This window comes from Actinia tenebrosa, unplaced genomic scaffold, assembly GCF_029948245.1.
Source record: "Actinia tenebrosa isolate PJP-AT-01 unplaced genomic scaffold, QUT_ActTen_1.0 PGA_scaffold0__85_contigs__length_37466705, whole genome shotgun sequence".
Taxonomy (NCBI): Eukaryota; Metazoa; Cnidaria; class Anthozoa; order Actiniaria; family Actiniidae; genus Actinia; species Actinia tenebrosa.
In genome coordinates, this window is record NW_028292569.1 from 28,062,144 (window position 1) to 28,073,626 (window position 11,483).

Consider the following 11,483-nt stretch of genomic DNA (forward strand, 5'->3'; position numbering starts at 1 on the left):
AGGAAACGAAGGTCTATAAGAATTCTCCATTGGCAGAGTTAATCCATGAGAATTCCATTTGGTTGATGGATTCAGAAGGAAGTCAGTTTATGACACAAGACGGCACTTTGTATCGACCCGAAATTGAACAACAGCGCATTCAAAGCGCCTGTGAGACCTTAGGGGAAGACTTCTCTGACGAGGTCCTTAGCAGTCGCAGCTTGGACTTCTTAGCCGCAAAGAAAAGAAATGGATGGAAACCTACCCCAAAAGAGTTCGGAGACATAGCCAAAGCCTGTGTAGAACACGGTCACGGTGGTCTGTGGAACATGGAATACGACGAAGACCAATACGTGTCTTTGGATATGAAACACTGTTACCCTGCAAGCTTTAAAGGTCTAGGAGATTGTAAGGAATATTACGACCGTTACGGACATCCAGACTCCCAATTCTTCCGTGTGTCTCTAGATGGTCACTACGACTCCCCGGCAACGGGGTTTGTACGATTGACCTCTTGGAAATTAGCGTCGGGCCTGCATCCAATAATCTATGCGTGGTACGGAAAGCACCTGCAGGAGAAAGAATGGATACCGGTGCCCTTATTGAAGTTCTTTGAAGAGCGTAAGCTGCTCGAATACACAGCGCATAAAGCCATACTTTGTCACAGCGCCTTTACCAAATGGTTACCAGAGCATAACCCCACCGCGAGGATTGTCATAGGTAAATTCACCCAGGGCGCTAAGGAGGGAGAAAAACATATGCAGCGTCGCTTGATAACGGACGAAGGCGAACTAAGCTTCCTCATCAAGCGCGCCCATGACCAAGGAACCATGGTGTCCGTGGAGAAGTGGGACTATTTCATAGAAGCCGAGCAAAAAGAACGTAAGTGGAATGCTTTGTGTTACTACCAGGACCATCGACCGCAGTATTACCATCTGCGTGCCAGCATGTTAGCCTACGCGCACATTAACCTTCTCGCGATGCTGCTGCGGTTCGACAAAGAAGACATTCCGCGTGTAGCCACGGATTCTTTGTACGTGAAACCGCACGTCTTAGAAAAGATGAAAGAATTCTACACAGAAGACGAGTTAGCGGAAAGTGGCCAATGGCGCGTCAAAGACGAAGAGATCAAAGCTTGGAGAGGCCGCGTAGAATATCACGGCGAGCACGCCCAGGGCACCGTAACGCCTACCAAAGAGCCTCTACCTTCAGTTGCGGACCCAATCTCTTACCAACGCTTCTCTTACCTTTACGGTACGGGAGGCAGCGGTAAGACGACGCGCGTACTGCAGTTATTCCCAAAAGTAAAGGTGCTAACGCCAACGCATCGTTTGGAAAGAGAACTCTGCGAAATGGGTTACGACGCTCAAACGTACCACAGCTTCTTTCGTTGGAATGGCCAAAAGTGGGTACCTGAAGCCATCCACGACATACCTCCCGTGATACTTTGGGATGAGATTTGCACCGTTCCTTTAGAAATCCTCTAAGAATTCGTAGAATTCCTCCGCGGGAAATGTCAAGTAATATTCGCCGGAGATCCATGCCAGCCTCCTCCAATAGCCGGAGAGATGCCCCACGAATGGTTAAAAGAAATGGTAGACCATGCGGAGGAAATTAACGCCGACTACCGCAGCAAGGATCAAGTAAGGAACCTGAAAGCGGAATTAAGGGGCCTTAGTGACGCTGAGCAATGCAAGACACTGCGCAAACGCGTACGAGCGAAGTCCTACGAGGATTTTCTATACGCCTGGCATCCGGAGGATCTGGTGTTAAGCAGCAAACGCGCAGCACAGTCACGCATACAAAAAGACCTGCTAAACATACACCAAAAGCGCTTCCCTACGCATTTGGTACCCGTCTGCTACAAACCCCACGACACCCGCATGCAGCGCCGCGACGTCTGGGTACCTGGTACCGACATCCAACTGCGAAATGCAGTAACGCACGATAACGCCTGGGTGCCTATAGGAAAGGTCGAAAAAATAACCTCCCATCCCGACTGGCGTTTGGGTTATTGTATGACAGTCCACAGCGCGCAGGGGCTTACCATAAAAGAAACCTTATGGATCATAGACCAGCGGCTGTGTTGGAGCAACCTTATCTACACCGCCGTAAGCCGCGTAGAATATGCCAAACAGTTAAAAAGAGCCTGGGGTCCGCAATTGCGCTACGATAAGACGCCAGAGGACGTAGCCAAAGAGAACATTGCTAAGAAACTCCTTCGCTACGAAAGACACGACGAAGAAAAGAGTACGGATCCCCGCTATGCGGGGGTCAAATTCGACCTATGCGTGGACGACGTCTATAAGAAAGGGGCAAGGTGTGCCAAATGTAACATACCTCTACTATGGAGGTTTGACCCAAATGATGATCAGCAGTTCTCCGTGGATCGCATAAATAATAAACGCGGGCATTGCAGAGGCAATGTAAGGTTGACATGCCTAGAGTGCAATCGGGCGCGCGGAGCAGCACTACTCTGAGTCCTTGGGGACTATGAGCAGCTCTTCCTTGACAAATCCACGACTTGGGCCATCTAGGTAATACAACACGGGTTGCCCTTCCTTGGTGACGGACTTCGAAATCTCATACGTTTCCAGGGACCAGTTAGGATCCGTGGCTCTCTTACTGCCACCTTCGAGTTCCCCCGGCTGATAGAGGTATCTGACCACTATGTTGCGGGGGAGCTTTTTTTCCTTCAGTCCGACCGCCCTCGAACTTCTGACGTAGGACTTGTGTTCCACGTGTTTCTTTTTTATGGCATCCTTGGGTTTTATTCCCGTAGCCCTGGCCGCCTCGTTGTTCAAAGCCGCGACGACCTGGGGGAGCCTCTGAGTCCATTCCCTGTTGCGTTTGGAGGGATCTTCCAGCTCTTTCCAATACTGGTATCCAAAGAGACGCTCAGCCAGGGTTTTATTGAATCTTTCGACAATGCTCTGACCCCTGTGGTACTCAGCTTCGGCTCTCCTAATCTTAGTGCTGTGGTCTTTCAGGGTCTTAGTAACCACGCCCATGAACTCTGTCCCCGCATCCACTTGCAGCAGCTTAGGCCATTTCAAGACGCGCTTATAAATCCTACCTAGGGCTTCTGCGACTTCCCCAGAATCCTTGCTGGTTATGGGTTCGGCGTCCTTGTATCTGCTTGCGATATCGACTACGGTCAAAGCGTACCTATAGGGCTTTTTTCTCACCTTATCGTGCGGTAAGAAGAGCAAATCCGCCTGATGAACTTCATTGGGGGTATTTACGGTAAAGCTGGGCCTGGGAATGCACTTAGGCACGGGAAGATAAACCTGCCAGAGGGTTTGTTTTCTTAACCAATTCTTAGCCGTTTCTTCTGATACCCTGGCCGCGGTCGCGAGTTTCTTAATAGCTGACGCTCCTTTCCAATAGCCTTCAGGCCCATAGTAAATCCTCTTGAGTTTGTCCTCTACGCGGCCCATTATATGAATTCCAAAACAAGATTGATCTTGCGTCCGTTAAAATCCACCGTCTCTCCGTCCACTTTAATGGTGATGTTTATGCTTTCTACCAAATTAGACAAGTCATAGCTCAAAGAAATGGGAGTGTATTCTACCAGATCGAATGGATTACCTTTGGGTGGAAACTTGGACATAAGAGAAGACTTTTCTCCATTGTTGTAACTATGGACTAAATCGCAATAGACTTCGTAAGAGGATGCGACTTTCCATTTCACGGGTATGGCTGTGTCGGTAATTGTCTTGCCCGAGGCACATAATAAAGATCCCAATGGGTCAAGCTTTACAAAAGTTACTGAATAGTTTGGCATATTATGTTTGAGGGTCATTTCATGCGGCAATCCCGTGGTGAGAGTATAACCGCGCTTGGCGAGCTCCTTAGCAAGGGAGATTGGCGTGTAATGTCCATCGGGCAGCATTTCACCTTGATATTTGTTAGGCGCCTTAAGTACGGTGACCAAGGCATTGACTAAATTATACCAAGAATTGTACAGAGAGCAACTAACCAGCCGAACCTTATGGGCTTTGATGGGGGGATTCAAATAAGTGGTAAAGTTATTCTTGTCGCTTTCCAAAAAGACGATCATTATATTAGATACGCCAAAGCTACGCCTCCCGCCAGCCCTGCGACTCCTACAAAGACCAATTCATTGTCTTTTTGTTTCTTAGAAGGCTGGTAGTAATTCTTGAACTGAGGCTTTCTTAACCCCGTTAATGCCGCGGGGTGTGCTTGCGCATAGAGCTTAAAGGCGTAGTCCGTGTTTTCGAAGTTCTTATCCGCCTGCATCTTGTCTTGGTAGTTCTTGTCCAACCAATCCCTGTAAGCTTGTCTTTTTTCATTCCAAGCTGCAACGTCTCGCTGATATTTCTCCAGCGCTAGGTCGTGTCTCTTCCTTTCGGCGGCCAAATCTCCGCTGCGATCACCTCTAACTAATCTATCCAAATACTGACCACCATAATTAGCTCCAGTGAATGCTAAGGCTGCAATAACTCCACCTGCGACCACGCTAGCCATTATATATTAGAAAATCACAGAGATTTTCACGAGTTACGTCGTTGGCAGGTACTTTTCCTTCCGTAGGTAATCCTTTACCATGATAGCCCCGCCTACGGCAGCGGTCATTTTAGCAAAATTAGCGAAGCTCTTGCTTGGGTCTTCAGTAAAGTCTTCTTTGAGCACTTTCTTACCTACCCAACCAATACCCGCAACGATGGAAGTAATAATAGCTGCTTCTTCAACAGTTTTCAACAACGCGGTCGACATTATATTACAAAGCGAGAAGGAAAATCTAGGTCGCCACGGGTGATAAATCTACTCCATTTCAGGGATCTTACTTTTTCTAACAGGCGGTTCCACAGGTGCGTGATATGTTGGCGGCACATGCACGGCCTCCCACTTTACTTTTGGCTTCGTAGCCCGCCATTGTAAGTAGAGGCTGCCTGCTGCTATAGCGACTCCTAACGCGCCAATGACGTATCCCGGATTAATAAAGGATTCCTCTTCTTTTTCCTCCACCTTTTCTTCCTTTTTGGCTTTGTTCTTCCTGTTCATCTCCGCGAGCTTCTTTCCGGCAGCGACTCTGCCCGGAGATTTAGCCTTGGTAATCTTTTGCTCCTCTTGGGGCTGCTCTACCTTCGACTCTGGTTCACTCATTTATATCTAAGGACTTGAAGGACTTGATAAGTACTTGAGAATGACTTAAGGACGACTTGGAAATAACCTGGGCGCGACCTGACCAAGTACTTAGGGATGACTTAACTAGGTACTTGAGGATAACTTAAGTAAGTACTTAAGGAGGACTTGAGGCGACTTGATCAGGTACCTCAGCAAGTGCCGCCTGGAAGACCTTTTCGACTTCTCTGTCCTTCTTGAAGTCCTTCCAAGAGGCACCAAAGGTGCCCGCAAGTTCCTTCAAGTCGACGTGCTGAGCTACGTGAAGTGCCGCAGAGGCGACTGCCATTAACTTACCGCACTTCAAAGACAACCACCCGCAGGTTATCTTAAGTTCTTGGGCGACGACATAGTCCTCGCTAATGTCCTTCTGTAGTTGCTCCACGTCGTCTATGGGCAGTGCAAGTCCAAGCAATTTAGTCGCAAGTCGGATAGCGGAGTCTGCTACGGCGTCCGTGGTCTTACTTGCAAGGGCGGCCTCGTACCTCTTATGGAACTTTTTGACTTCCTCTTCCGACAACTTATTAACCTGCTCATGGGTAAGTTCCTTGCCTATCATTTCTTTACACTTCCCAGAAGACACAAGGATGTTAAGTTGTTCCTTGAGGTTACTTTCATCTAGCTGCGTGGGGACTTCATCTAAGAGCTGCTCAATATCCATATACATTAGGAATCAAAGATCGCAGATCTTTATGGAATACGGAAACCTCAAAGAGAAGATCATTTTGGAATGTTGGTGCGTTTTTAAATGCCGCATGTATTCATGCAACTGTTCCTTGGATATCTCACCGCCGTAGTCAGAAAGGACGGTTTCCAGGTCTGACTTGCTCGGAGTATAAAATACTACGAGAGATCCTATGTTTTCCCTAAAAGGCTTAGAGACGCTGGTAAGCTGCTGCGAGAGCAACCAAACGCTAATATTGTCATGCCTACCGCTAAAGGCGAGTTTAACGAGCTCTGACGTGCGCCTTTTTACGTCGTCCCCGCAGGCAATGTCATCCAGTATGAGAAGTGTCTGTGTATCTTTAGGGAATTGTTTGTGCCAAAACTTAAGATGCCCAGATAACTCGTTAGGGTCTAAGATATCTACAAATAAGTCGTCATCTTTCACTCCTATACCCGTCCAGGTGCGGTTATTCACGTAGGTGGGGCATAATAGCACGATGTAGTCGAAGCGGTATCTAAAGGGTCCTAATAGCTGCTCCACGACGAATTGGGTCTTTCCGCAGCCGGTGGGTCCTACTCTCAGAGCGTTACAAGGCATGTGATCTGGGTTCATTTATATCCCTTCTTTCAAAGGGAACTTGTTCCCTGATATATATGGAGCCAGTGGAAGCAGTGCAAAGAATGGTCGCCGACGCAAAAGATAAAAGAGACACCATAGAAATGCAAAGGGAGGAGATAGACCGGTTAAAAGAGCGCGTGCAGGAGTTGTACGATGAAATGTGCGGCCTGAAGCGTGCAGAACGGTTTGGCGCGCTGATAACGATGGCAACGTGGGCTAAGGAGTCCGTTAAGGACTTCATGCGATATCCCCTGTAGAATGTTGACGTTTAGGTTAAATCTTTGTTAAGGATGCCTGGAAACTATTTCAAAGAGTGTCTCAGAATGTTGACGTTTAGGTTAAATCTTTGTTAAGTATATGTGGAAACTATTTAAAAAGTGTCTCAGAATGTTGACAATAAGGTTAAATCTTTGTTAAGGATGCCTGGAAACTATTTAAAAAGTGTCTCAGAATGTTGACAATAAGGTTAAATCTTTGTTAAGGATGCCTGGAAACTATTTCAAAGAGTGTCTCAGAATGTTGACAATAAGGTTAAATCTTTGTTAAGGATGCCTGGAAACTATTTCAAAGAGTGTCTCAGAATGTTGACAATAAGGTTAAATCTTTGTTAAGGATGCCTGGAAACTATTTAAAAAGTGTCTCAGAATGTTGACAATAAGGTTAAATCTTTGTTAAGGATGCCTGGAAACTATTTAAAAAGTGTCTCAGAATGTTGACAATAAGGTTAAATCTTTGTTAAGGATGTTAAATGGAGGCTAAGATATTGTTAAGTATATATGGACTGCTTGTTGTGTAAGAAGGTGTTCAGCACCAAACAAAGACTTCAATACCACGTTCGTCGCGGGGTTTGTACAAAGAAACCCCTTAGCCACGCTTGTAAGGATTGCGGTAAGGAATTCAGCACCGTTCAAAAGATGCAACAACATCAGGATAAACGCATTTGTGGGCTTTGTAAGGACTGTAATAAGGAATTCCACAACCCCTTCGAAATGCAGCAGCATCTGAAAAGGGGCGTCTGTAATCGAACCAGACAGTGTAGTTTCTGTAATAAGATACTTAGTAGTCGTCAACGTTTACAGACGCACCGGAGAACGTATGATTATAGGTTTCTCTCCCGCGCTTACGACTTGGAAGGCGTGGATTGCTACCAATGTGCGGATTTGATGTGTCGCTGCCCGCATAAAGAGGATTACTTAAGGAATCGCATAGATTACCATAAGAAGATAGTCCGTACTTTCCCCTCTTTTGAACGCGCCGAAGGCGTTCCGTGGACTAAAAGGGAGTATTGGAGGCAGGAGTGCGATCGTTGTGGTCGTGTCAGAGAAGAGGAACATATCTTCAACTGTCTTAACAAAGATTTAACCTAAACGTCAACATTCTGAGACACTCTTTGAAATAGTTTCCGGGGTGTCTTAACAAAGATTTAACCTAAACGTCAACATTCTGAGACACTCTTTGAAATAGTTTCCGGGGTGTCTTAACAAAGATTTAACCTAAACGTCAACATTCTGAGACACTCTTTGAAATAGTTTCCAGGCATCCTTAACAAAGATTTAACCTAAACGTCAACATTCTGAGACACCTTTTGGAATAGCATTTCTTGGGGCCTTTAATAGCAAAGCAGGGTTTGTGCAAAGAATCTCAAATCCCATTCTTATTTTTATTTATTATTATTAAGAATAATGATAATGAATTAAGGATATTTAATAATAATAAATAAAAATAAGAACCCCTTTTAAAGGGCACTTGCAGAATTCAATAATAATAAATAAAAATAAGGACCCCTTTTAAAGGTATATGCTAGCCTACGCAGCCGCCTTCTTAGGAGGATTCCTAATCACCCTTTCAATATATGGACTGTATTACGTGCGAACTACCAGCTGATTGCATAATCCCTGAAATCCCCACTCCGCGTAAAAAATACACCTGCCTTCATTGTGGCAGTGCATTCCTTGAAGAATCCTTTGTGGGGCATTGGTGCCCCGCGGATCCTAAAGCGCAGCGGACCCTATTAGACGTACTAGTAAGCTGAGGAACGAAGCTTAGCTATGCAGAGGACTCTCGGGCTCATACTTAACCACGTCAAATACCCACCTGCCATCCTTTTTACCATGACTCATAACATGGGTAACGTCCTGCCCTTCAATAGCGTACCTTATCCTATCGGGCGCCCAAAGGGTGTATGTTCTTTTTTTATTCTTTAAGACCAAACGCAGGCGGTCCAAGTCTTCAAAGACCACGTAATTCTTTATCTCGTAAATCTCCCCCACGGTTAAATCCCTCCAGTGCGTTTGTATGAACTTTAACTTGTTAAATTTATCCTTGTCCATATATTCTATGAAATATCTTTAAGTGTGTTGCCAAAGTCTCACTGGTTTTAAAGACCTTACAGCACCACCTGCAGGGAATTCGTAGGTGTTCAGCATACGCAGTGATCTCCCTGCAGATGTCGTCGTAGTCGTTGCTGATCATTACTTTATAACCGTTTTCTTCATACCTCTGTAAGAGTAGTTGCTGATCCTCAGATAACCTGCCGTTGCCTTTCGGAGTCTTTAGCTCTATACAGAAACCGCGGTAATGTGTGTGCGCATTCAAGATCATTAAGTCGGGTTGGCCGCGTTGATATCCTTTCTGCCAGCACTTTATACGTTTGCCGTCCGAATCCTGCAGTTCACCTAGACCAGGGGCTATGAGCATTTGGGGGTAAAACCTGCGGATGTAGTCCACTACCTTTTTATGCAGGTCAAACTCATTTTCTATTTTGAATACCAACTTGTTTGGACCGTCAAAGCGCCTTTCTATTTCATACTTACCTGTTTTCCTGAGGGTAGGGAGAACTTCCTCTAAAACCCAATCCTGGAATGTCTCTGCCGTTGGCATCTTAGAGCTAAATATCAACTGATACAACCCAGATTCAGTTACGTACAGGGAATTAGGCTGTGAATAAGAGGGGAGGCGATTCACCTCCACTCTAAGTTCGCTAAGCTTTACCTTGTATTTATCGCGAACATGCGCCTTAATTGCATCTTTTGGGCGCTCGTAACCCAGCGCTAGCGCCACTTCCTTTGCTTTGAAGTACAAAGTTTCGCCTTGCACTATGCATTGCAGTTTGGTTTCGTTGTTTTGAAATACGCGAAGCATTGTATATATAGCATATTTCTCATGGCCATCAATAGGCAACACTCTTTAGCTGATTCATTTCTACGCTCAGTTGCGCGTCAGACACCACGAAAACGTAGCAGTTTATTTTGTCGCCGTCGCCCGCACTGGCGTTCTTGGTGCGCTTGATCTCCAATGTTATCCCATCCTGCGTATTTACTAAACGTAAACCCTGACCATGTAGGTCTTCGTCGTTCGTTGTGCGCATGTCGATCCACAGCGCGTACTTATCATTGAAGAATTCCTCAGGGTTAATTTGGTCGCCAAACTTGCGCGCGGCCTCTCTGTAAATGTCTTCAGGCTTTATTACCTGGGAGTAAACCTTGTTTGGAACGCCGTTAATATTCACGCCGACGTTAGTAATGTTAGGGTTGTGAAAGGCTTCGGAGTCGCGCTTACCGGCCTCGTAAGGTTTAGCAAACACCAGCATTAACCCCGTGAGACTTCTTCGCGGGAGGTTAATGCTTTGATTGATAACCTCATCCGTCTTATCCAAGAAGCTAAATGTCTTATACATCACTACGTGGTCGTAAAGGAATGCCTTTCCGGAGCTGTATTCCATGCCAGCGCTACGGGCCAGCTCTTCGCTGTACACCGTTTCGTACTGTAGCTCTAAGTTGGTAATAGAGTATGGGGTTGTTTTGGTAAGTGCAGTGGTCAGCCCACCAATGATGTTATTAGCATCTGCTAAAGTTACTTCAAACTGTAGCTCGGATAACTGTCTTGGGTAATACACACCGTGATTCGTAATCACTTCAAAGTCCAACGGTATGACATACTTGCTACCATAGGCGGTCTTTATTCGCTTTGCGTCTGCTACTGCGGTTTCTCCGCTGCCGTCAGTAGGTTGCGTTTTCGTAGGTGTGCGGACCTTACGTAGAATGACACTACCAATTCCTTGTTCTATCCTTTGCGCGCGGTCAAAGGCTGTCAACCATAAGTCTTTGTACGTGGTATACAGATCGTACCTATTTAAGTCCAGCAAGGATTCCCCGGCGAACTTTACGCGCATCTTAGAAACAATGTTGCGACCCACGTTGTTAACGATAATCCTTTCATCTGTGGGGCTTGACTGTACCGCTAGGTCGAACCTTAAAGCCAGGGTGCCAGGAACTAAGACTAGGTTATCCGTTAGACGGGGCACGCCTACGTACAAGGTTTCTCCTGGCTTTGCGCTAGAAGGTGTGAATGTGACCCGGTGAAAGGTGCGTTCTGCCTTTAGTCCGCCAACCTGCTTAGGTAATACGTTTGGGTTTAACTTTGAGCTTATCATATATAATGGAAGTAGAAGGAACGGATTTCGATCCCCTTACCGAAGAAGGTCAAGTAGATATTAACGACGACGAATTCGACGCATGGACTCAGGGTGCGGATACCGACCCCCTAGTTTACGACGCAGCCCTAGAAAACAAGTATGGTGGCAGATGGAAAAGCGCCAAAGCCGCCTTAAGAGACATGTGGAGAACTAAGAAGCCTAATGAACCCGCTCCTAAGTACTTGGAAATGGAAAACATGGACCAACCGGAGGCAGCTGCGCGGGAAACCACGGAGTGGGCAGCGCGGGAGCTAGAGCTGCGCTACACCCACCTTGATGCTGACGAGGTAAGGCTCACAGAACGCGGAAACAAAGTCCTAATAAGCGTCCAAGACCTGAGATTTCCCGACAAAGACCGTTGGACGAAACCGCAACCCCTCTTTGATGAGAATGGTGACGTTAGGGGCGACGTCTTAAGATTAAAAGGCTTTCAGCAGGCTACTAGAAGCATGCTAGAAAGGTTGAGAGCCCTAACCGAAAGGGTTGAAATTGAAAAGCGTGCCGAGGAGCTGCAAAGGGAGTTAGAAAAAAGAGACGCAGAGTACGCAAAGCAAGGTCAACTACTTGCTGATGCTGAAAAGAAGTCCGCCCATCAAG